Below are 27,183 nucleotides of genomic sequence, written 5' to 3' on the forward strand. Positions count from 1 at the left end.
TTGTGGCCCCTCCCGCTGCGGAGCACAGGCTCCATACGTGCAGGCTCAGCGGCCATGGCTCGCGGGCCCAGCCGCTCCGCGGCATGTGGGATCTTCCTGGACCAGGGCATGAACCCGTGTCCCCTGCATCGGCAGGCGGACTCTCAACCACTGCGCCACCAGGGAAGCCCTAAAACAATTCTTTTACTTTGAGATTGAGTTCTTTTTTTTTTCTTATTTAAAAAAAATTTTTTTTTGAAATATAGTTGATTTACAATGTTGTGTTAGTTTCAGGTGTACAGCAAAGTGATTCAGTTACACATAACTATCTGTATTCTTTTCTAGATTCTTTTCCAGTATAGGTTATTATAATATATTGAGTATAGTTCCCTGTGCTATACAGTAGGTCCTTTCAGCACTTTTAAAATGTATGTTGTAGAGTATAACTTACGACAGAGAGGAAATTCAGCTTCTGCCAGTGTAAATCCATTTGGAATTTTGACTGACTGTCGTTATCTCCAGAGTGGCTTGCCCACCTTCTCTTCTGCCTTGTTGTTGTTCTTCTACACTAGCACCTTTGTTTTTTTGTGTGTGTCAGAAATCAAAAATAAAACATTTATAAAGTGGCTTGAAGCTTCTTCCCTTTGAAGGCTTATACCACAGAAGGGAGGGGAAGGGGAAGTGGGGGAGGAAAGTCTTCTTTGGATAGGAAGGGAAAATAGCTACATGGGCTAAGAAGGGAAGGGAAACTCTTTACAGAAGGGAAAAATAACCTTACAATATGGCTGGCATTCACCACCTTAACCAAGTGATTAAACTTAGGATCACTATCAGGTACTCCCTCACTTGGTACAGTAGAACTACATAACATCATCTCTAGTTGTATTATTGCCAGAAATGAGGAAATAATCAGAGAAGTTGTAATGTGGGGTATTTGATAAGACACTTGGCCTGCACTCGTAAAAAAATACTGACATGAAAAACAAAAGCAAAGATGAGACTGGATTTTTTTTTTTTTTTTTTTTTTTGCGGTATGCGGGCCTCTCACTGTTGTGGCCTCTCCCGTTGCAGAGCACAGGCTCCAGATGCGCAGGCTCAGCGACCATGGCTCACGGGCCTAGCCGCTCCGCGGCATGTGGGATCTTCCCGGACCGGGGCACGAACCCGTGTCCCCTGCATCGGCAGGCGGACTCCCAACCACTGCGCCACCAGGGAAGCCCCTAGTTAGTTAACTTTTTAAAGGCTGTTTCCCGTGAATTCGAAGTAATAATAGTACTTACCTCATAGAGTTGTTGTGAGGATTAAATGAAGTAATATGTGCAATGTACTTAGGACAGTATCTGGAACATGGTAAACACAATTTAAGTGTTAGGTGTGATTTTATTATTATTGTTATTATTAAATAAAATTATGCATGTTAGTAACCAGTTCCTGGCACAGGGTTAATTGCAATTCTAGTCACTAGTAGAATGTGTATAGGATAAATGTTATTAACCAAGTTGTATTTTTATACCTCTGCACCTAGGTATAGGGAACATAAAACCTTTGAAGTTGTATTAATGTATGTAGATGAGCTATATATTCACTTAGGTCTTTTCCCCATTGTATCATTTTTGATTACATATTATATATCATTCCTAATCTACTCCTCAGTTTATTCATTTTATCATTAAAAATAAGAGTGAAGAAGACATTCTGTGTTAAGAATCTGTAGTCAGAAGAGAGGGAAGGAGGTAGTGTTAGTTAAATCTCTGAAGAAACAGGATATCATAGAAGGAAGCTATAAAGATGCCATAGGAAAGATGCAGGAATTGTGCTGGTTGCTGAATTTAGAAACATTGTCTGTTTAACTTAGTTTCTTCAGGAAATTGTGTGCAACCTGAGGATGCTAACTAAGCTTCCGTTACAGGTGTAAAGAATAAAAAAACTGCCTGCTCTGTTAAAATTTTATTCCGAGGGATATTGTAAAGCCATCGAAGCATCAGGACTGACAGACTAGAAATGCATTCAAGTGAAGGCTCATTAATCTTTAAGAAGAAGAAAAGCAAACATGTGTCAGATGGGGCTTCCCTGGTGGCGCGGCGGTTGAGAGTCCACCTGCCGATGCAGGGGACACGGGTTCGTGCCCCGGTCCGGGAAGATCTCACGGCTGGGCCCGTGAGCCATGGCTGCTGAGCCTGCGCGTCCGGAGCCTGTGCTCTGCAACGGGAGAGGCCACAACAGTGAGAGGCCCTCGTACCGCAAAAAACAACAACAAGAAAAAAAAACCGTGTCAGAGAAGCAGTGTGGATTTGCAATATTAAAATGCCAGTGTCTTTAATTATTGTCATAAAGGACAATGGGAAATAATTTAAGAATGAACATTACTTACATATTTCTTTTAAGGTTAGGATAGTTACGCATTAAATCAGATGTTTTTAGTGACGATAACCTAACAAGTAGCTAATTGTAATTTTAAGTGAGGCTTAACTTTAGTGACTTTATTAAAAATTATGTAGCTGTGCATTGATTGGATTGATTTCACTAGAGAAATTGCTCTACAGGTGTTTACAAGTGCTGTTATTAGTGCTAATTAATAATGATTTGAACCTTTTTCTTTTAATTGGCTTTTTTTTAATAAAAAGAATTCCTGTAAAAACTCTTACATTTTCCCTATTTTCTGTATTCTTTGTGTTTCTTATAAATTGGCAAGGGACTAACTTTGCATATGGTCTGTTATTTTTGGAATAAGAGACTTTTTTTTCCTCTCTTCTTTCTGGTCTGCTTCTCTAACCTTTAACCACCCTGTTAACAGATGTTCATTTTATCCTTCTCCGTCATTTTGAATAACTGTTTTTGAAAAAGGCCACCTTCTAACAGTGACTTAAATTTTCTTATGACAGCATCATTTAGGATTGTATAACTCTTATTCATCATGACAATTTTGATTCTTGAAGTTCCTTTTATCTTTTTGATTGAGTTCATATCTGTATATAATACTGGATGGAAAGCCTGTCCTTACATTTTAGGTTATTGGATGATCATCTCTTCCAGACTGCTTAGCTTGGTTTTTAGTTGGTTGACAATACCTTATGAAGCAGATAAAGCAGGTGTCTTTTACCTGAGGGAACTTTAGTGTAGGGATCCACAGATTTAGGTGCACTTAACAGATTTGGGTTCAAACTATAGATTTGCCTTGTGGTGCTGTTGGGCAATTTACTTAACCATCTGAGTCTCAGTTCCTCAACCTTAAAATGGAGACTGATCATATGCTTTTTTTTTTTTTTTTTTTTTTACCTTGTAGGGCTGATGTAAATATTAAAGTAGATGATTAGTGTAAAGTGTCGTGTACAGTCTGTGGAACATAGGGGTCAAAAATAGAGGCTTAACTGCCAAGGTGATCATTTTACCGGATTGGTCATGTAATTGTGTATGATATAGCAGCAGTGTTTACAATTTATACGAGCAGTTTCCTTAAATGAATTATCTGGGAATAAAGCACCTTCAGGATGTATTGTGGTCAGCGTTTCAGTTGAAGCACACTCTTAAAGAGCTTGAATTTGATTCTCAGCAACCAAAGGGTACACAGTAGCTGTGATCTTAGCATCTACTTGCCTATAGCCTGGTAGAGAGATAGCCCTATGGCAAGTTGTCTGTTATAAGTTATGCATCTAGCTGTGCTGCAGCTATGGAGAATGATGAGGAGCTGTTCATATGGCCCACTAGAAGTACCAGGACAGAGTCATAATTGGGTCGTTAGTCATTTATTCATTTGACAAATGTTTGAGAGCTTACTGTCCAGGCACTGTGTCATGCACTAGGAATACAGCAGAGGACAAAACACGATATCTGCCTTCAAGGAACATGTAGTTACAAAACTGGTAAGTGGTGAAACATAAGGCAAAACTGGTGTAATGTAGTGTACTGTAATCAGCCCAAGCTTGCCAAATGGTTGAGAAGGAGTAGAGGTGGAGGTCAAGATTGGGGAAGGCTTCCTACCAGAGGTGCTGTTTAAGCCGAGTGCCTAGTGAGGGTAGAGAGTTTAAGAAGTTAAGGATGGTATTTTGAAAATTTCATTCCACGAGTTCAGCATCTTATTTCTTATATATTTTTTTATTTATTTATGGCTGTGTTGGGTCTTCGTTTCTGTGCGAGGGCTTTCTCTAGTTGCGGCAAGTGGGGGCCACTCTTCATCACGGTGCGTGGGCCTCTCACTATCGCGGTCTCTCTTGTTGCGGAGCACAGGCTCCAGATGCGCAGGCTCAGTAATTGTGGCTCACGGGCCCAGTTGCTCCGTGGCATGTGGGATCCTCCCAGACCAGGGCTCGAACCCGTGTCCCCTGCATTGGCAGGCAGATTCTCAACCACTGCGCCACCAGGGAAGCCCCTCAGCATCTTATTTCTGGGAATAGGTTATTGAGTAAGCATGCTTGAATCTAATTTCCAGCAGAAAAGTGGGAAATCAGATTTCAGAGATCCTTTCTTTCTCTCCATATTATCGGGCATGGGGAGTAGACCTAACTTTGTGCTCTGGAAAGACAAAGGTCCAGGATCACTCTTGGAAGCTGATGGCCTTCTCTCTCATGGAATTTTAGAACATTACCAGCAATGTATGTATTGAGTTTTTAAAATTTGGTTACAGTAAATATTTGTTGACTGAGTAGCAAATGGGATTGGCATGGTTCTGGTCTGTAGCCCAACTTCAGCCTTAAGATCTGAGAGGCTCAGAGATTGGGTGAGCTAGTAGATAGTACTTAGAACATTGGGCTTTGGAATCAGTCAGTTGACTTAGTAACATTGGTTATTAAACAAACATGAATTCATATCTTGGCTCTGTCACTCACCCTATGGTATTGGTCAGTTAACTTAATGTCTCTGTTAAGCACTTGAAAGACATTCTTATTTAGTTTGAAAACAATTCTTGTTGAAGCAGATGGTTCCTCAGGGATGAGAAACCCAAGACTCAGATGAGTTACATGCTTATTCTTTTATACATATGTGTGTGTGTGTGTATAAATGTGTATATATACAAATATATATATGCGTATGAGGGAGAATTAGTTTTACACTTTGGTTGGGATGAAGGAAGCCTTCCTGGAGAGGTAGCTTTTGAGATCGGTGGGCCTTTTTGGCAGATGCTTTATAGCATAGTGAGTCACAAAGAGCTCCAGTTCTGTAGACAGGTGGTCTGGTTTGAATCCTGGCTTTGCCACTGACTAGCTGCTTGATCTCAGATAAGTTATGTCACTCCTTTGGACTATTGTTTCCTCTGTAAAATCGATATAGTCACATCTCTCGCAGAGGGTTTTTTTTTTTTTTTAACATCTTTATTGGAGTATAACTGCTTTACAGTGGTTTGTTAGTTTCTGCTGTATAACACAGTGAATCAGCTATACATATACATACATCCCCATATCTCCTCCCTCTTGCGTCTCCCTCCCACCCTCCCTATCCCACCCCTCTAAGTGGTCACAAAGCACCAAGCTGATCTCCCTGTGCTGCGGCAGGGGGTTTTTGAGGATTAAATGAAGTGATGCATGTAAGATGCTTAGCCAAGTGCTTGGCGTACAGCAGGCACTTGCTATTATTACTGTGGCAACAAGCTCATGGTACTGTACTGCTGTCTCTTGAGTTCAGGACTCACTGTCATTGGTTCGATTGGAAGGGTAAACTCCCATGTTTAATATAACACTGTACTTTTCAGAGTACTTCCGCAACTGTTAGTCAGTTGATCCTCACAGTAGCCTTGTGAGGCAGGCATATAGGGCAAGAGGTATTATTTTTCAGGAAGCAGAATCCACAGGGCCAGGGGAAAGGCCTTTATAGCTGTTAGTGGCCATTCCAACATTATAGCCCTGGTCTCCTGACTTACACTCTGCTTCTTTTTCTTTAGTTTTCTGTGAATAGAAGTCATTCAGCAGACCTGAGTTTGCATTTAATCACTGACATTTACTGGTTACATGATCTTGTCAGAGTTATTTGAGTCTGTTTTACCGTCTGTCAAGTGATGAAACTTTGAACCACGCAGGATTGTCTGTCATGCTAAATTTACTTTGCGTAATGCTTTATAAGAATTGCTTTGTGCAAACTACTATATATAAAATAGATAAACAACGAGGTCCTACTGTATAGCACAGGGAACTGTGTTCAATATCTTGTAATAACCTATAATGGAAAAGAATATAAAAAAAATGTATGTATAACTGAATCACTTTGCTGTGTACCAGAAACTAACACAGCATTGTAAATCATCTATCCTTCAATTAAAAAAAAAAAAAGAATTGCTTTGTGTAATGTTGTAGGGGAATGTGTATTAAGATGCAAGTTTATTCACTAATTGTTATCTTATTTGCCTAGTGATAATGCCGGTAAGAAGTATTCCTATTTCAGTATTGCCTTTAATGTTCTTATCCTGCTTTTTAAGGGTAATACCTTTGATAGTGATGTGAGGACTCCATCTTGGGAAAACCTAGGAGACCTAAGAGTGTTTTGATGGGTTTATAATAACACTTCACAAAATAATTGAATTCATTTTTCACATTATTACTTGCATTGCTTGGTCCTTCCCTTTTGTGTGTCTCTGTCTCTCTGTTTCCCTTTCTCTCTCTCTCAGCTTAATATTACTCAGATGGTTGAGCGCTTTAAAGCTTTTCAGCTAATAATAAAGTACATCATTTAGAAGTTTGAAGTTTGTTTCCCACTGGAAATTCACACAAGGGGATGCTTTTTACATATGAAGATCATTCTTCATGAGTGTTTATCAGTTATTTATATACTGTCTTCCTTGTGAACCTCTGTCAGAGGTAGGTGAATATGTAGTTCTGTAAATACCATATTAACTGGAAATTACGAAATGTAGAAATTAAGTAGAACAAATTGTTTTTATATTCTTAATTTTTTCTTGAAACATTAAATATATACCTATGCATTTGTCTATTAAGTGGTTGAGTTGTTATGAAAACCCCAATTTTAAGTTTTCTAATAACTGAGAATATCTGCATTAAGGAAGAAATTTTGCATTTTACTTGTTCTTTTTCTGTACAGAAGGTTGGGGAAAATTGCTGAGGTTAACTTGAAAGTGTCACTTATGAGTAAGAAGACTTTTTTGAGTTGGCATCTATATTTTAAGAGCTGGTGAGAAACAAGTCATCCTGTGAAAAGTAAGGATGTTTTCTGTGGATCATGGAAGTTTTTGTTCCCTTTCCAGTATGTAGCAAGCTTAGAGCACTTACTACATTGCAGTTTCATGAATACTGTTGTACTGAATATACCGTGAGTTGAGTCATAGTATGTGACTTTTACATAATAATAGGCATAATAACTTAGGATACTATATCAGAAATTCATATTTTTTGTTATCCACATTAGGAAAATAGCTTAATAACTGTTTATAGCTGAGTGGTTTTTATTTAAATAAAAAAATTATACCCCAATCAGGAAGATCAAAACTCAGTTTAGTAAAAAGTTTAACATAGGCTAAGAAGCTTTTTAAAAAATTGGATAATGTGCACAGAATTGGATAATGGATTAGACATAAACATTGTTTATGACATGCTCTCATTTGCCCATGGATAGTCTGTTTTTATATTATTTTTAAAAATTTAATAAGCTCCTGTGAACCCACCATCAGAACAGAAGCTAGCCCTTAATAACCTACATCTTACTTTATAGGTTCCCCCAACCATCCTTATTCCAGTTCCTACCCGCAACAGAATTCACAGCTGGAATTCTGTATTCATCATTCCCTTGCTTTCTGGTTTTGTATATACCTTTATTATATCTTTACGGATTCTTAGATTCTTTTTATTCTGGTCTTAATTTTACAAAAAAGATATCATTCTATATGTAATCATTTGGGACATAGTGTTTTCACTTAATATTGTACTGCTAAGATTTATCCATATTGCTGCATGTCACTGTAGTTCCTTCACTTTGCTGAATAATAATCCATTGCATTAATATGCCATAGTGTATTCATTTATTCTCCTGTGAATGGGCATTTTGCATGTTTTCCAGGATTTTGCTGTTTTGAACAATTTTGCTATGAACATGCTAATGTACACGTCGTGTCTCTTGTACGTGTGTAAGTTTCTCTTCATGTATACTTAGGAGTAAAATCCCTGAGTAACAGAGTATGGGATTATTCGATTTGTGGAAATTATGCCAAACATTTTTTTCCCAACATCCATCATAAAAGTCCCTACGGATCTATACCCTTTCCAACACTTGGTATTGCCAGACTTCTTAATTTTTGCAGCTTTAATGGGTATAAAGTGGTTTTCATTTTTATTGGTCTTGTGGTGTTTTTTTTCCCCCCTGTGAAATGCTTGTTTATGACTTTTTTCTGTCCACCCTCCTTTAAAAAGTCTTTATTTATTTAGCTGCGCCAGGTCTTAGTTACAGCACACAGGATCTTCGTTGCAGCATGAGGGATCTTTTAGTTGCAGCACACGGGCTCTTAGTTGCAGTATGTGGGATCTAGTTCCCTGACCAGAGATTGAACCCGGGCCCCCTGCTGCACCGGGAGTCTTAGCCACTGGACTGCCAGGGAAATCCCTCCCTGCTTCTTCTGTGTTGTCTGCTTTTCATTTGGATTTTAAGTCATCTTGGTATATTTTTGGTACTTTTGTTGTATGTATGTTTTCCAGAAGTCTTTTCAGTTTGTAACTTGTTCTTTTTTTTTATTGGTGTTAATTTCTGCTGTATAACAAAGTGAATCAGCTATACGTATACATATATCCCCATATCCCCTCCCTCTCGTGTCTCCCTCCCACCCTCCCTATCCCACCCCTCTAGGTGGTTACAAAGCACTGAGCTTATCTCCCTATGCTATGCGGCTGCTTCCCACTAGCTATCTGTTTTCCATTTGGTAGTGTGTATATGTCAGTGCCACTCTCTCACTTTGTCCCAGCTTACCCTTCCCCCTCCCCGTGTCCTCAAGTCCATTCTCTATGTCCGCGTCTTTATTCCTGTCCTGCCCCTAGGTTCTTCAGAACCTTTTTTTTTTTTTTTAGATTCCATATATATGTGTTAGCATACGGTATTTGTTTTTTTCTTTCTGACTTACTTCACTCTGTATGACAGACTCTAGGTCCATCCACTTCACTACAGATAATTCAATTTCATTTCTTTTTATGGCTGAGTAATATTCCATTGTATATATGTGCCACATCTTCTTTATCCATTCATCTGTCGATGGACACTTAGGTTGCTTCCATGTGCTGGTTATTGTAAATAGAGCTGGAATGGACATTTTGGTACATGACTCTTTTTGAATTACGGTTTTCTCAGGGTATATGCCCACTAGTGGGATTGCTGGGTCGTGTGGTAGTTCTGTTTTTAGTTTTTTAAGGAACCTCCATACTGTTCTCCATAGTGGCTGTACCAATTTGCATTCCCATCAACAGTGCAGGAGGGTTCCCTTTTTTTTCTCCACACCCTCTCCACCATTTATTGTTTGTAGTTTTTTTGATGATGGCCATTCTAACCAGGGTGAGGTGATACCTCATTGTAGTTTTAATTTGCATTTCTCTAACGATTAGTGATGTTAAGCATCCTTTCTTTTTTTTTGAATTTTATTTTATTTATTTTTTTGTACAGCGGTTCTTATTAGTTATCCATTTTATACATATTAGTGTATATATGTCAATCCCAATCTCCCAATTCATCCCACCACCTCCGCCACCACCACCACCACCACTTTCCCCCCTTGGTGTCCATATGATTGTTCCCTGCATCCGTGTCTCAATTTCTGCCCTGCAAACCAGTTCATCTGTACCATTTTTCTAGATTCCACATATATGCGTTAATATACAATATTTGTTTTTCTCTTTCTGACTTACTTCACTCTGTATGACAGTCTCTAGATTCATCCACGTCTCTACAAATGACCCAATTTCGTTCCTTTTTATGGCTGAATAATATTCCATTGTATGTATGTACCGTGATGTTGAGCATCCTTTCATGTGTTTGTTGGCAATCTGTATATGTTCTTTGGAGAAATGTCTATTTAGGTCTTCTGCCCATTTTTGGATTGGGTTGTTTGTTTTTTTGATATTGAGCTGCATGAACTGCTTGTATATTTTGGAGATTAGTCCTTTGTCAGTTGCTTCGTTTGCAAATATTTTCTCCCATTCTGAGGGTTGTCTTTTTGTCTTCTTTATGGTTTCTTTTGCTGTGCGAAAGCTTTTAAGTTTCATTAGGTCCCATTTGTTTATTTTTGTTTTTATTTCCATTTCTGTAGGAAGTGGGTCAAAAAGGCTCTTGCTGTGATTTATGTCATAGAGTGTTCTGCGTATGCTTTCCTCTAAGACTTTTATAGTGTCTGGCCTTACATTTAGATCTTTAATCCATTTTGAGTTTATTTTTGTGTATGATGTTAGAGACTGTTCTAATTACATTCTTTTACATGTAGCTGTCCAGTTTTACCAGCACCACTTATTGAAGAGGCTGTCTTTTCTCCATTGTATATTCTTGCCTCCTTTATCAAAGATAAGGTAACCATATGTGTGTGGGTTTATCTCTGGGCTTTCTATCCTGTTCCATTGATCTATATTTCTGTTTTTGTGCCAGTACCATACTGTCTGGATTACTGTAGCTTTGTAGTATAGTCTGAAGTAAGGGAGCCTGATTCCTCCAGCTCCGTTTTTCTTTCTCAAGATTGCTTTGGCTGTTCGGGGTCTTTTGTGTTTCCATACAAATTGTGAAATTTTTTGTTCTGTGAAAAATGCCATTGATAGTTTGATAGGGATTGCATTGAATCTGTAGATTGCTTTGGGTAGTATAGTCATTTTCACAATGTCAGTTCTTCCAATCCAAGAACATGGTATATCTCTCCATCTGTTTGTATCATCTTTAATTTCTTTCATCAGTGTCTTATAGTTTTCTGCATACAGGTCTTTTTTCTCCTTAGGTAGGTTTATTCCTAGGTATTTTATTCTTTTTATTTCAATGGTAAATGGGAATGTTTCCTTAATTTCTCTTTCAGATTTTTCATCATCAGTGTATAGCAATGCAAGAGATTTCTGTGCATTCATTTTGTATCCTGCTACTTTACCAGATTCATTGATTAGCTCTAGTAGTTTTCTGGTAGCATCTTTAGGATTCTCTATATATAGTATCATGTCATCTGCAAACAGTGACAGTTTTACTTCTACTTTTCCAATTTGGATTCCTTTTATTTCTTTTTCTTCTCTGATTGCTGTGGCTAATACTTCCAAAACTATGTTGAATAATAGCGGTGAGAATGGGCAACCTTGTCTTGTTCCTGATCTTAGTGGAAATGGTTTCAGTTTTTCACCATTGGGAACGATGTTGGCTGTGGGTTTGTCCTATATGCCCTTTATTATGTTGAGGAAAGTTCCCTCTATGCCTACTTTCTGGAGGGTTTTTATCATAAATGGGTGTTGAATTTTGTCAAAAACTTTTTCTGCATTTATTGAGATTATCATATGGTTTTTATCCTTCAATTTGGTAATACGGTATATCACATTGATTGATTTGTGTATATTGAAGAATCCTTGCATCCCTGGGATAAATCCCACTTGATCATAATGTATGATCCTTTTAATGTGCTGTTGGATTCTGTTTGCTGGTATTTTGTTGAGGATTTTTGCATCTGTGTTCATCAGTGATATTGACCTGTAGTTTTCTTTCTTTATGATATCTTTGTCTGGTTTTGGTATCAGGGTGATGGTGGCCTTGTTGAATGAGTTTGGGAGTGTTCCTCCCTCTGCTGTATTTTGGAAGAGTTTGAGTGGCATAGGTGTTAGCTCTTCTCTAAATGTCTGATAGAATTCGCCTGTGAAACCATCTTGTCCTGGGCTTTTGTTTGTTGGAAGATTTTTAATCACAGTTTCAATTTCAGTGCTTGTGATTGGTCGGTTCATACTTTCTATTTCTTCCTGGTTCAGTGTCGAAAGGTTGTGCTTTTCTAAGAATTTGTTCATTTCTTCCAGGTTGTCCATTTTATTGGCATATAGTTGCTTGTAGTAATCTCTTATGATCCTTTGTATTTCTGCAGTGTCCGTTGTTACTTCTCCTTTTCATTTCTAATTCTGTTGATTTGAGTCTTCTCCCTTTTTTTCTTGATGAGTCTGGCTAATGGTTTATCAGTTTTGTTTATCTTCTCAAAGAACCAGCTTTTAGTATTATTGATCTTTGCTATCGTTTCCTTCATTTCTTTTCATTTATTTCTGATCTGATCTTTATAATTTTTTTCCTTCTGCTAACTTTGGGGCTTTTTTTGTTCTTCTTTCTCTAATTGCTTTAGGTGTACGACTAGGTTGTTTATTTGAGATTTTTTTTTTGTTCCTTGAGGTGGGATTGTATTTCTATAAACTTCCCTCTTAGAACTACTTTTGCTGCATCCCATAGGTTTTGGGTCATTGTGTTTTCATTGTCATTTGTTTCTAGGTATTTTTTGATTTCCTCAGTGATTTCTTGGTTATTTAGTAGTGTATTGTTTAGCCTCCGTGTGTTTGTATTTTTTACAGTTTTTTTCCTGTAGTTGTTATCTAGTCTCATACCGTTGTGATCAGAAAAGATAATTGACATGATTTCAGTTTTCTTAAATTTTACCAAGGCTTGATTTGTGACCCAAGATATGATCTGTTTTGGAGAATGTTCCATGAGCACTTGAGAAGAACGTGTATTCTGTTGTTTTTTGATGGAATGTCCTATAAATACCAGTTAAGTCCATCTTGTCTAAGGTGTCATTTAAAGCTTGTGTTTTCTTATTTATTTTCATTTTGGATGATCTGTCCATTGGTGAAAGTGAGTTGTTAATGTCCCCTACTATTAATGTGTTACTGTCAATTTCCCCTTTTATGGCTGTTAGCATTTGCCTTATGTATTGAGGTGCTCCTCTGTTGGGTGCATAAATATTTACAGTTGTTATATCTTCTTCTTGGATTGATCCCTTGATCATTATGTAGTGTCCTCTTTGTCTCTTGTAAGTCTTTAAAGTCTGTTTTATCTGATACGAGAATTGTTACTCCAGTTTTCTTTTGATTTCTATTTGCATGGAATATCTTTTTCCATCCCCTAACTTTCAGTCTGTATGTGTCCCTAAGTCTGAAGTGGGTCTCTTGTAGACAGCATATATACGGGTCTTGTCTTTATATCCATTCAGCCAGTCTGTGTCTTTTGGTTGGAGCATTTAGTCCATTTACACTTAAGGTAATAATTGATATGTATGTTCCTATTAGATTATCTTAATTGTTTTGCGTTTGTTATTGTCTTTTCCTTCTCATGTGTTTCCTGCCTAGAGAAGTTCCTTTAGCATTTGTTGTAAAGCTGGTTTGGTGGTGCTGAATTCTGTTAGCTTTTGCTTAAAATTAAAATCTGTAAAGATTTTAATTTCTCTGTCGAATCTGAATGAGATCCTTCCTGGGTAGAGTCATCTTGGTTGTAGGTTTTTCCCTTTCATCACTGTAAATATGTCCTGCCACTCCCTTCTGGCTTGCAGAGTTTCTGCTGAAAGGTCAGCTGTTAACCTTATGGGGATTCGCTTGTATGTTATTTGTTGCTTTTCCCTTGCTGCTTTTAATATTTTTTCTTTGTATTTAATTTTGATAGTTTGATTAATATGTGTCTTGGTGTGTTTCTTCTTGGATTTATCCTGTATGGGACTCTGTGCTTCCTGGACTTGATTGACTGTTTCCTTTCCCATGTTGGGAAGTTTTCAACTATAATCTCTTCAAATATTTTCTCAGTCCCTTCCTTTTTCTCTTCACCTTCTTGGACCCCTATAATTCGAATGTTGGTGTGTTTAATGTTGTCCCAGAGGTCTCTGAGACTGTCCTCAATTCTTTTCATTCTTTTTTCTTTATTCTGCTCTGCGGTAGTTATTTCCACTATTTTTTTTTTTTTTTTTTTTTTGCGGTACGTGGGCCTCTCACTGTTGTGGCCTCTCCCATTGCGAAGCACAGGCTCCGGACGGGCAGGCTCAGCGGCCATGGCTCACAGGCCTAGCCACTCCGTGGCACGTGGGATCTTCCTGGACCAGGGCACGAACTTGTGTCCCCTGCATCGGCAGGTGGACTCTCAACCACTGCGCCACCAGGGAAGCCCTATTTCCACTATTTTATCTTTCAGGTCACTTATCTGTTCTTATGCCTCAGTTATTCTGCTATTGATTCCTTCTAGAGAATTTTTAATTTCATTTATTGTGTTGTTCATCATGCTCTTTAGTTCTTCTAGGTCTTTGTTCAATGTTTCTTGTATTTTCCCGATTCTATTTCCAAGATTTTGGATCATCTTTACTATCATTACTCTGAATTCTTTTTCAGGTAGACTGCCTATTTCCTCTTCATTTGTTTGGTCTGTTGGGTTTTTACTTTGCTCCTTCATCTGCTGCGTATTTCTCTGTCTTCTCATTTTGCTTAACTTACTGTGTTTGGGGTCTCCTTTTCACAGCCTGCAGGTTCAGAGTTCCTGTGTTTTTGGTGTCTGTCCCCAGTGGGTAAGGTTGGTTCAGTGGGTTGTGGAGGGGACTGGTGCCTGTGTTCTGGTGGATGAGGCTGAATCTTGTCTTTCTGGTGGCCAGGACTGCGTCCGGTAGTGTATTTTGGAGTGTCTGTGAACTTGTGGTTTTAGGCAGCCTGTCTGCTAATGGGTGGGGTTGTGTTCCTGTCTTGCTAGTTGTTTGGCATGGGATGTCCAGCCCTGGAGCTTGCTGGTCGTTGAGTGGAGCTGGGTCTTAGTGTTGAGACAGAGATCTCTGGGAGAGCGCTTGCCGATTGATATGTGGGGCCCGGATGTCTCTGGTGGTCCAGTGTCCTGAACTCAGCTCTTCCACCTCAGAGTCTCAGGCCAGACAGCCGGCCGGAGCACCAAGACCCTGTCAGGCACACAGCTGCTAGTGTTGGAGGGTCTCCTGCAGAGCTGGGGGGTGGCTTTCACTCACCGCGAGGACAAGGACACTGGCAACAGAAGTTCTGGGAAGTACTCCTTGGCGTGAGCCCTCCTAGAGTCCTCTGTAACTTGTTCTTTCAACTTCCTTTAGGGTTTTTTTTTGATGAACAGAAGTTCTAGGTTTTAATATACTCAACTATATTTTATTTTATAGTCAACACTTTTGTGTCTTTACGGAATCGTTTGCTTTTCTTTTTTTCGTTTTATATGCCAATATCTGTTAACATTAAAGCTGACATTTAAAGTCCTGAGATTGCAGTGGTAAAATAACAGTGAAGGAAGAAGATTGTTTAGGAAAATGAAAGCAGAATGAGAAACATTTTGGCATATACCCATGTGTATGTATAACTACTCATTGCTCATTCCCAACCCCCAACAGAAAACAAGTCATTTTAAAAAAGCTGGATTCACGTTTGTGCTTTAAACTCAGGTACCTGTGTAGGGATCACAGGTCTACTAGTCAGCGTGACTTTTCCCTAAACTCTCACCAGCCTGTGTTTCTTGAATGATTTACCCTTTCTCTGGACTTTATTATATATTTCATTTTTTTTTTCGTGTCATGACTGTTGGTGAGAAAATGATTATGACCTTTGTGATTCATTTAGACAAATATTAAAAGGATGTTACATGAATGTGTTATTTATATTAGAAATTACTTCTAGAATTTGAAAATGGTTGGAATAAAGCTTAACCTAAAGAAATTTGTGGTAAAGCATTCTATAGTAAAACATTTTCAAAAATTATTTTTTCTATACGCTGATTTTAAATTTCAAAAAAGTGCTTCATTTAAATGCTATTCTGCTCCTCGTTCAGCTTATCAGAAGCATTGTATGACAGATACCCATATCTCCTGTCACTTCTATAAATGCACTCTGTTTTCTAGCAGATTTGAATTCTGGAATCCCTTCACCTCCAGGGAATGTCTGCGCAAGCATACACACGGACACACACACACTCGTAATAGACACCATATTCTTTCACAGCTATCCTTTTACATGCAGTTTCTGCTGCTGGGAGAACTTCTTGTGCTTTATTTATTTATTATTATTTTTTTCGGTACGCGGGCCTCTCACTGTTGTGGCCTCTCCCATTACGGAGCACGGGCTCCGGACGTGCAGGCTCAGCGGCCATGGCTCACGGGCCCAGCCGCTCGGTGGCATGTGGGATCTTCCCGGACCAGGGCACAAACCCGTGTCCCCTGCATTGGCAGGCGGACTCTCAACCACTGCGCCACCAGGGAAGCCCCTCTTGTGCTTTATTAATAAGGGCATAGTTGTTGCCATCACAGAAATAACCTGTACTGGTGTAGTGCTTTACCAAGTGCTTTTATGTACATTTTCTCAACTTTAACCCTTACCTAAAGCCTGTGTGTTTGGCAGGGCAAGTTTTAGTCCTACTTTGGGCTGGGCTAATACTAAGGCTCAAAGTCATAAAGTCAGCACTTTCCTGTACATTAAGATGCTTAGTAAGTATTTATTGGATGGAGGAATGAATGAATGAATGAATGGCTGTTCTCACCCTCATGCCCTTTGGATTATATCATGGCTGCAGATTTAGTTATACCCCAGCAGAGGACTTGGTATATAGTAGAAACTAGAATGTTTATTGACTACAACTTCCGCTTCTGGCTATGTTGGAGTAATGTTCTGGACTAGCCTTCTTGCCTTAAAAAAACTGTAAAACTGGACAAAATATATGAGGCAGCTCTTTTAGCCTTTGGGCAACAGGCCTGTGGTCTTGGAATTCATGGAATGAGCCCCATGATTGACCCTGATTTCTACCTGAAAACAATTTCCTGAGCTGGAGTCCAGGCAGAGCATTGTGGCCTTACTGTTCTGAGCTCAGAATTTGGGACAGCTAAAATGTCTAGCATCTTCAGGGCAGGACCTTGGAGAAGAGGAAGGTGTGTAGGAGGGGCGCTCAGATGTTTGTGTGTGGGTCCCTTGTGAATTCTTGGCAGAGGGTTGGGCGTCCATGAATGAGAAAGACCAGAAGGGTGCCTTAGGGTTGGGAATGGAACAGAGATACTAGAGGTCGTACAGCTGGGGGATATTGGAGCTCTGGCCCAGACGGATTTGAGAGACATGATGGACACCCCAGGCAACTGATGAAACACTGGAAAGAACATGAGATAAAGCAGGGATTGGCAAACCGTGTCAGTAAAGTTTGTTAAAACATATCCACGCCCATCATTTACATATTGTCTGGTTGCTTTCAGTCTACAATGGCAAAGTTCAGTATTTGCCACAGAGACATTAGGGCCGGCAAGGCCACAATATTTACTATTCGGCTCTTTAAGAAAAAGTTTTCTGACTACTGCCCTAGAGTTAAAGCCTATTCTAGATCTTCCCATAGCAAAGCCTATGACCAAATCTAGATCTTCCTGTAACAAAGCCTATAAGGCAAAATCTGCAGGGGAGACAGAACTTGGAGGTTGAGTTCTCCCAGGTTAGGGAAACTTGGGAAGCATCTTGAACTTTCCATAGATACCCTAACAAAAGTATTACTTGACATTTTATTTAAAATTAGAATGTTTCTGAGCAGTATTGCCTCCTGTAGTGCTTTGGGACCTTTCTAACAGTGGCAGTGGCTTTAGCCTACACTCTGATACTTTGCAAGTCTTTGGTTACTCCCCTGGACAAATTCTATGTAAGAATATGTCTCATTCCACTTTAAAAGAAAAACCCTGTAATCTTTCTTGATGATGGAACTTTCTAGGATCTTCTATCCAATGTCAGTATTTAGTTTAAATTGAAAAAGTTGCTAATCCCCAAAGGCTAGAACCAGAGCTAAAGTAGCTTCCGATTTAAGAGGAACAAGCAAGGTTCCTTTTGTTTCTGAATATTTACAAATTGTTTCATGCATATAGACAAAATAGAATAACAAAAAACTGGATGCCCACCACACATAGCTTTTTTTTGCATGTTAATGTTTTGCCAAATTTGCTTCACATTATTTTTCTAAGAAATAGTATCTCAGATACATACTGTGTGTGTATCCCTCCCTGATCCTGTTCTGTCCCTTCTTTTCCCAGTGATAGCTACTCTTGAATCTTTTGCTTGTCATTACGTTAGATGTTTTTATACCAACAAAGTGTGTATGTTTGTATCTATAAATTATATGTAATATTTTATGCATTTTCAAGTTTAAATAAAAGCCATCATTTTGTACATACTATTCTGCAACTATTAGCTTTTCCACTCAGCCTTGTTTTGAATTTAGACATGGTAAAATGTATCATTGTAATTCATTTACTACATGATTTGTATCTTCATTCTTTTGTTGATGGACATTTAGGTTTCCAGTATTTTGTGATTATAAACAGTGCTAAAGTGAATATTGGTGTTATCTGTCTTTACTGTGTTTATATATTGGAGTTTCTCTAGATAATGTAACTGGAAATAGTATTGTTGCTTGTAGTATATCCACATCTTTGACTATTCAGTTATTACTGAATTGCTTCGCAAAATGGTTTTATCCTTTTATAATTTCACTTGCTTTGGTTTGCACAATTACATCATGGGTACTCTAAAGCAGACACGTTGTACCTGAAGAAAATATGACATATGACAATCTAATTTTACTACAGATAAATTGAAAGTTGGTTGTTTAGATTCTTGATAAATTTATTCCTGTTTAAAAACCTTCTTATGGAAATGTTCAAACCTGTACAAGTAGAGAGAACCCCTGCGAACCATAGAGAAAACCTCCATCATCAATTTTCAGTAATTATTAACATATGGCAGGCCTTATTTCATTCTCCCTCATCCCCTCAACTAGATTATTTTAGAGATCACAGATTTTCATTTAATTTCATCTGTGAATCCTTTAGTGTATATACTAATCTTTTTTTTTTTTTTTTTTTTTTTTTTTTTTGGTACGCGGGCCTCTCACTGTTGTGGCCTCTCCCATTGCAGAGCATAGGCTCCGGACACGCAGGCTCAGCAGCCATGGCTCACAGGCCCAGCCGCTCCGCGGCATGTGGGATCCTCCCGGACCGGGGCACAAACCCGCGTCCCCTGCATCGGCAGGCGGACTTTCAACCACTGGGCCACCAGGGAAGCCCTATACTAATCTTTATATACTATATATCTCCTACCCCCCCAAAAGAAACCCACAATACCATTGTCACCACACAATACCATTATCACCCTCCAGAAATAATTCCATAATGTTATCAAATATTCAGCATTCAAATTTTGCCAATTATCTGTTTTCTCATTTTATCTACACTATTTAAAATATGATTACATTGTGAAAATATATACTTTTAAGGAATATATTTAAGCAGTGTCATATAAAATGTACTCTTAGATTTCTGGTTTTTCATAGAATCATGTTTAAACAAATGGTACCTATAAAGTAATCTAGGTGTAGTCTAACCCTTTTACTTTGTAAATGAAAGAATTGAGGCTCAGAGAGGTTGAAATTTATTTAAAATTGGCCAGCTCACTGTAGCAGAGTTGGAATTAGAAGGCAGATCTTCTGACCCTAAATCCATTGCTCTTCCACTAATTACATAGTGTTGCCTGTCTCATGTTTTTCATCAGTTTTCTAAATCTGGCATTTAAGTACTTTTTCCAGTGGTTTTTCATAAATATCAGACTACTGTACTGTCTGTACAGTACTAATCTTGTGGTTTACAACAGGTTGTATTTTAAAAGGAGTTTGTGAAAGGGTTGAATTATAATATCAACACTTGTGCCAAAGATACTGAGCTGTTCTGAAAAGCTGCTTGTCTTTTCTGACCTAGATACACAGTTTCCAACTGTGGCAGAGGATGCCAGAAAGGGAGAATGAGTGCTGGCAAGAGGCTGGAAATTAAATTATTATATTACTGAGGAATCTAATATAGTTCTTCATTTTTAGCACTGTTGTATGTGAAATATTTTCTGTATTGCTGTAATACTTGGTGAATGTGTGTACTTTTTTGGCATACAAGACCTATTGTTTATTTTGCTAAGGTGAAAACAAAAAGACTTCTTTTTGTTTTAAAGTTGGTAGTTTTTAACATTACTCCTTGTTTATTACTAGATTGCAGGTTCTGAGGTCATTTTGCAAACCTAACTAATTAAGAGAAATAATCTTGTCCTTTCTATCTTCAGATATGGTTTCTTTGTGATGCTCTGTCCTGTAGAATAACAACAAAAAGTCTTTTGGGAACCAAAGACAATATTTGAACCTTGTTTACCAAGGTGCTGGTTTTCCCTCCAGTGTTAAGTGTGCTGCAGTGGGCACAGTAGGGCAGAGAATACTGTTTCTTGGCACATTCATTACCACTTTTTTCTTTTGATCAGAATTGTCACCAGATCTGTAAATTCTAAAGATACTCTGATGACCTCTATCACAGCCATTTAGTGAGAAGGCAGTTAATAGGTACTGAGGCACATATAGTTCAGGTGCTACTTCATGTTTAATTGTGATTTAAAGGACTAGATCTTTTAAAGATCACTGTGCAAAATTAAATATATACCTGCTCTTTGATTTGCTTGTGGACACGGTGATATGAATCGTAAAGATGCTGGAGACCCAACCCAAGTTCTAGGGATAGCTCTGCCAATGTGTGATCATAGATAAATAATTTAACATCTTTGTATATTTGTGCTTTCACATTTTAAAAGTTTAAAAAATGAAATTTATACCATTCTGTTTTTTACTACTTTTCAGGGCTGTTGTAAGCAATGAATGTGATGCTATATGAGAAAATATTTTGAGAAATTCATTTGAGTTTCTCCTTTGTGCCAGGTATTCTATGTTTGCAAAACAAAAAGTAAGCAAAAGATGTCATATGGCAATAGTAAATCCTATGGAGAGAACAGGGTCAGAGGTGTGCTGGAGGAGGGCGTGCTGTTTTATATAGGGTAATCAGGGATGGGCTTATGATAAGGTGACATTTGAGCAGACGCTTGAAGAAGTAAGAGGAGTTATGTGGATGTCAGGGGTAAACTAGCTAGGTTCCAAGGGTGCGGAATTGTGTGCCTTGTTTGAGAAATAGCAAGATACCAGTGTGGGTGGAACACAGTGTGTGAGGAGGGGAGTGATGGGGGATGAGGCCAAGAAGTTAATGGGAATCAGATTATTGGAGATTTATAGGCCATTATGAGGTGTTTACTCAGAGACCAGAAGCATTGGAAGGTTCTGAGCAGAGGAATGACATGACCTAATGTTTTTTAAATTTTAATTTTATATTGGGATATAGTTGATTTACAATGTTGTGTTAGTTTCAGGTGTACAGCAAAGTGATTTAGTTTTATTAATACATATATATCTATTCTTTTTCAGATTCTTTTCCCATATAGGTTATTATAAAGTATTGAGTAGAGTTCCCTGTGCTATACAGTAGGTCCTTGTTGACTAATTTTTTAAAAAAATATTTATTTGGTTGCGCCAGGCCTTAGTTGCGGCCAGTGGGCTCATTAGTTGTGGCTTGCTGGCTCCCTACTTGTGTCATGGGAACTCTCAGTTGCAGCATGCATGTGGAATCTAGTTCCCTGACCAGGGATTGAACCCGGGCCCCCTGCATTGGGAGCGTGGAGTCTCAACCACTGTGCCACCAGGGAAGTCCCTGATTTTCTATTTTATATATAGTAGTGTGTATATGTTAATCTCAACTCCTAATTTTTCCCTCCCCCCCCCAACCATTCCCCTTTGGTAACCATAAGTTTTTCTATGTCTGTGAGTCTGTTTATATTTTGTGAATATGTTCATTTGTATCATTTTTTAGATTCCACAATATAAGTGATATCATATGATATTTATCTTTCTGTGTCTGACTTACTTCACTTAGTATGATAATCTCTAGGTCCATCCATGTTGCTGCAAATGACATTATTTCATTCTTTTTTATGGCTGAGTAATTTTCCATTGTATATATGTACCACATCTTCTTTATCCATCTGTCTATTGGTGGATATTTAGGTTGCTTTCATGTCTTGGCTGTGACATGACATAATTTAAATTTTAAAGGGAACACTGGTTACTCTTGCTGAGAATAAACTCTAGGTGGGGAAGCAAGAGAACAAGGTAAAAGTGAAGGATTTGGTGATGGATCAGATGTGGATGTGAGAGGAAGAGAGGTGTCAAGGATGACTCCCCAGGTTTTTGGCATGAGCTGCTGTAGGATGGGGTATTTGCCTTCTTTTGAGAGAGGGAAGACTGGGAGTGAGTAGCAAATCTCGTTTTAGTTTTGTTTTTTTGAGGGAGGAGGTCACGAGTTGGTCTGGGACATATTAAGTTTAAGATGTTTATTAGACATCTAGGTGGGTATGTTGATTGTGTACTTGAATGTGAGTCTGAAACTCAGGGTGATATAAATTTGGGAGTCCTCAGTGTACACGTGGAATTTAAAGCATCAAGCCTGGATGATATTGCTAAGGGAGTGTGTGTAGAATAGTAAAGAGATTAAGAGTGAGGTGTGTGTCCAGAGGCACTCCAGCATTTAGGTTGTGGATATAAGAAAGAAGGGAGATGGCAGAGTAATTTATGAAGTAGGGGGAGAGCAAAGAGGGTAGTGTACTGGATGGGAGCCAAGGGAAGTAAAATGGTTAAGCAGGGAGCAGTCAGCTGTGTCAGCTCTTGCTGAGAAGTTGACTAAAATGAGGGCCGAGAATCGTTCACAGCATTGAACTCCATGGAAGTCCTATGGGACTTGACAAGAGCTGTTTCGGTGGAGCATTGGGGTGAGAGGCTGATTGGGGTGAATTTAAGAGAGAATGGGAGGAGAGGAAATGGAAACCAGAAGTGTGAACTCAAAAGAATTATGCCTTAAGAGAGGCAGAGAATCCGGCCGTGGGGAGGCAAGAGGTCAAGGAAAGTTATTCAAGAGAGTGGAGGGGGGTGATTACAGGAGTGATATTCTTGAGGGGATAGGATCTAGAGGATTTGAGTGGAAAGATTTCCATTAGATAGGAATAGGGACAGTTCATTTGTAAAACAGGAAAGAAGGAAGAATATATGGGAAAAGATGCAGCAACGTTGATATTTTGCATGAAATAGGAAGCAGGAGGATGACCAGTTGAATGCGAGGATATGGGAAGAAAATACAGATGTGATGAGACAAGAGAAGATGTGAAATAATCATTAGGAAAGTGGGAAGTGAATGAATATTTGTTTTTTTTAATGGGGCTCCTTGGGCGTTGCAGGTGTTTAGCATCCCAGGGTACCCAATGCCAGAATTACCCACCTAGTCATTGTGACAACCAGCAAACTTTACCTCACGTTTTTAAATCCCCCAGGGTTGCAGTACCACCCCTGTTTGGGAACTGTTGATTATTGGGCCTTTTGAAGTTAAATCATGAATTTAGAAAAAGAACTGGGACTTCCCTGGTGGTCCAGTGGTTAAGACTTCACCTTCCAATGCAGAGGGTATGGGTTTGATCCCTTGTCAGGGAGCTAAGCTCCCACATGCCTCTCGGCCAAAAAACCAAAACATAAAACAGAAGCAATTCTGTAACAAATTCAATAAGGACTTTAAAAATGGTCCACATCAAAAAAAAAAAAAAACCTTAAAAAAAAAAAAAAAGAACCAATTAGCACTATTGTGTGATTTCCCCCTCACCCCCCTGCCACATTCCAGGGTTACTGGTGGGGTATAGTTAAGAGTCTTGGGTGTGATCAGGGTTGGGGTTTTGCCAGGGTAGGATAACAAAGGAAATTGCTGGTGAAAATCAGTGATAGATGATGGATTGTGTAATTTCAGTTGGATAAGGACAGAAGTGAGGGCATGCAAAGGGTGAGGGACTCTGAAAGGTGGTTGGGTTAGTAGATTATGGGTCCTGGTGGGGAGTGGGTACCTCGGGTAGGAAAGGAGATGAGAACATTGGAGGAAAAGAATACAAGGATTTTAGAAGGATCATCTATGTGGTTCTGGAAATTACTAAGAATTATGCCAGGAATTAGAGATGAACTAAGTACTAAAGTCCGTCCTGAAGGAGTGGAAGGAAGTTTGGGGGATTAATCTAAGATGGGTGAAATAAGGCAAATAAACAGTGGAAATTGTGCTTATGGAAGAAGAGTCAGAAATTGCCTGTAAGTCACTATGATGATGACAGCTGTGGAAATATATGGGAAGAGACAGTGACATTTCAGATGGAGCCTTCTTGGATTCTACAGTTAATGGCACTCTCTAAGGAAAGAGAAGTCTCGGGTTGAATTCAGATTTTTATTGAGCCTCTCCTGAGTGCAGGGCACTGTAGGTGCTGTGGAGATAAAGATAAGTAATTTCATTAAGGAGCTTGTGATAAAAATAACTAAAACTGAGTAATAGAAATGTCATAAAGGAAGTTGAAAAAGGACTGGATGGCTCAAAGAAAGAAGAAATTTATATTAACCTCAAGTATTAGGTAAGACTTCCTGGAAGGGTAGATTTGAGATGGACATTTGATGAATAGAACAAGGGCAAATCATAGTGGAGTAGAGGTTGCAGTCCAGGTAAGGGAAGGGTTTAACTTGGAGCTTAGCGGTAGCACATTGTATGGTATTCTGGGGAAGATTCATTATTCTCTTTTTGGCTGGAACTACAGTGATGAGAGAAATGACAGGGACAGAATTGCATACGTGTTGTATTATGGAGGGCCTTGGTGACACCCAGTATTTGAGTGGAATGCCAGTTAAGCTATTGAGTAGTCAGTGAAAGTTTTTCTAAAATTTTATTTATTACTTTATTTTATTTCAATTAATTAATTAATTTGCACTGGTCTTAGTTGCAGCAGGTGGGCTCCTTAGTTGTGGCACACAGGCTTAGTTGCGGCATTCATGTGGGATCTAGTTACCTGACCAGGGGTCGAACCCAGGCCCCCTGCATTGGGAGCGCGGAGTCTTAACCCCTGCGCCACCTGGGAAGTCCCCATCATTGAAGGTTTTGAAGGGGAGCTTGATGTTCTCAAAGTAAAATTTTCCCCAAAGATGGGCTGAAGTGGGATAGAATAGTTTAGGAGAAGATAGATTCCTGTAAATAGTAAAACATGGCAAAACTATTCACAGTAGTATACAAGACTTCTATATCTTTGAGTTATAAACATCTTTAGTAGTAAAACAAAGACTGAAACTTAGGATTTCCATTCTCATGCTGTATCCCTTTTCCTGTTTTGAATTCAGAGAGTTTGCCTCATTTATGTTTTCTTTACATGGCTCTCAGAACAGCACAGTCTTCGTTTTCCTGGTATCTCTCAGGCACTTCTCTGGCTAGTTGTGCCTCTTTTTCCTGTTCGTTGGTGCACCTACTCCCTTGGTGATCTTGTGGCTTTGCATACAACCTATATGCTGAAAAGTACCAAATTTATAACCTAATCCAGATCTCTCTTCTGAACTATAGGTTCATATGCTATAGTTGCCTACTTGTATATCTAATAATTATCTCCAGCTCAACATGTCCAAACCTGAATTCCTGTTCTTAATCCCCAAACCGCCTCTCCCTGCACCTTCCCTAACTCAGTTGCTCAGGCCAAAAACCTTGAAGTCAATCTTGACGCCTCCACCTCGCTCCCACTCCACATCCATTCTACTAGGAAGACATGCCATCTTTCCCTTCAGAATGTATCTATTCTCTGATTGCTAAACTTTCTTAGTGGTCTCCTTCCTTCCACCCTTGCCCTCTCTACAATGTATTTCAACCCAGCAAGCATAGTGATCTTTTAAAAACATGAGTCAGATATTGTCAGTGCTCTGCTCAAAACCCTCTAAGGGTTCCGTGTCTCACTCAGAGTAAAAGCCATAGTCCTTAAGATGACTAGAAGGACCTCCTGTTTTAGGAATTGACAAACGGTGGCCCCTGGACCACATTTGGATCCATTGCCTGTTTTTTGTTTCGTTTTTTTTTAAATTTTTTTATTTTGCGGTTTGCGGGCCTCTCACCGCTGTGACCCCTCCCGCTGCGGAGCACAGGCTCCGGACGCACAGGCTCCGCGGCCATGGCTCATGGACCCAGCCGCTCCGCGGCACGTGGGATCCTCCCAGACCGGGGCACGAACCCGCGTCCCCCGCATCGGCAGGTGGACTTTAAACCACTGTGCCACCAGGGAAGACCCATTGCCTGTTTTTGTGTGACCTGTGGGCTAAGAATGATTTTTACATTTTTAAATGGTTAAAAAAAAAAAAAACCTGATACTTTGTGACATGAACATCATATGAAGTTGAAATTTCAGTGCCCATAAATAAAGTTGTATTGGAATACAGCCACACCCATTTGTTTGCACACTGTGTTATGGCTACATTTGCACTACAAAGGCAGCGTTGAGTAGTAGAGACCTTATGGCTCAAAAGCCTAAAGTACTTTTTATCTGGTCCTTTAAAGAGAAAGTTTGCCAACCTCTGCCCTGTATGATGTGGTTCCTCACTCCCACCCTCAGTCCTCATTGCCCTTCTCTCCCCACCCAGCCTACTCCAGCCGTCCAGCCACAGTGGCCTCCTGTGCCTCTATCTAACCAGGCACAGTCTTCGTCCCCTGCCAGGAATGCTCGTTCCTGAGATCTCTGCATGGCTCACTCCCTCACCCCATCAAGGTTTGCTCAGGCATCACCTTCTCCATGAGGACTGACCATCTATTTAAAATCGCACCCTCCTCTGTATAGTACCTGCACGTACATGTGCTGTCCCCTGCTCTTTCTTTTCCATAGCACCTCACACCTTCTCACATACTGTTTAAATTACTTGTTTTTACATTTACTGTTTTTTGGTTGTTTCCCCAACTCTGGACTTAAACACAAGAGCAGGGCTTTTTGTCTGTTTTGTTCACTGATGCATCCTAAGTGCCTAGAACAGTGGCTGGCTTATTGTAGGTTCTCAATAAAGACTTGTTGAGATGCACTAAATTTTGGTTCTTTAACCAAATGAGTTGTGTAACTGGTGGATAGAGTTCTTTCACTTCTGTCACTATTCCATCAGGAATGGGGAAGGGCTAGTGTGTGTGCTTTCAGTGAGGAGATGTGGTTTCCTGTCACCACTTCCTTGGATTGGTTACTTGATAACATCTTTTTCATCCTGCTCACTGACAGTAAGTGTTCAGAAAGCATTCTGATTGACCTAGCCGGCTTGTACAGTGCATTTTATGTTAGCGCTGCAGCCGTTGTGCCATCCTTGTTTAAATTGTTAATTGAGCAGGGACCTTTTGGCCTGAGCCCAGTGTTGCAAGGCTTCAAGTGATGTGGTGGGATTGAGCTTTTCCATCATTATAGGTGTTTTGGGGTAGGGATGAAGAGCTGGATTTTTGGAGTAGGTATGAGTAATTTAAAGGTTTTTCAGTTTAGCATTCCCCTAGTGCCGTTTTAATATAGAAAATAAAAGGAAATTTTCTGAGGAAAGTACGGAAATTCA

General features: G+C 39.3%; 1 protein-coding gene across 7 annotated transcripts in view; it reads left to right on the forward strand.

Annotated features, from left to right (window-relative positions):
- The window catches only part of STRBP (spermatid perinuclear RNA binding protein), a 136,785-nt gene that overhangs the window by 43,304 nt on the left and 66,298 nt on the right, over window positions 1–27,183 (forward strand). The window contains exon 1 of one of the 7 annotated variants that reach the window (XM_060300463.2): window positions 7,001–7,118. The exons of the other annotated variants lie outside the window; for them this stretch is intronic. The gene's annotated coding sequence lies outside the window, so the exon portion shown is untranslated. Of the gene's footprint in view, window positions 1–7,000; window positions 7,119–27,183 lie in introns of those variants that run through there. 7 annotated transcript variants of the gene reach the window in all.

The sequence above is a fragment of the Globicephala melas genome, chromosome 6 (genome assembly GCF_963455315.2).
Source record: "Globicephala melas chromosome 6, mGloMel1.2, whole genome shotgun sequence".
In the NCBI taxonomy this organism is placed as follows: domain Eukaryota; kingdom Metazoa; phylum Chordata; class Mammalia; order Artiodactyla; family Delphinidae; genus Globicephala; species Globicephala melas.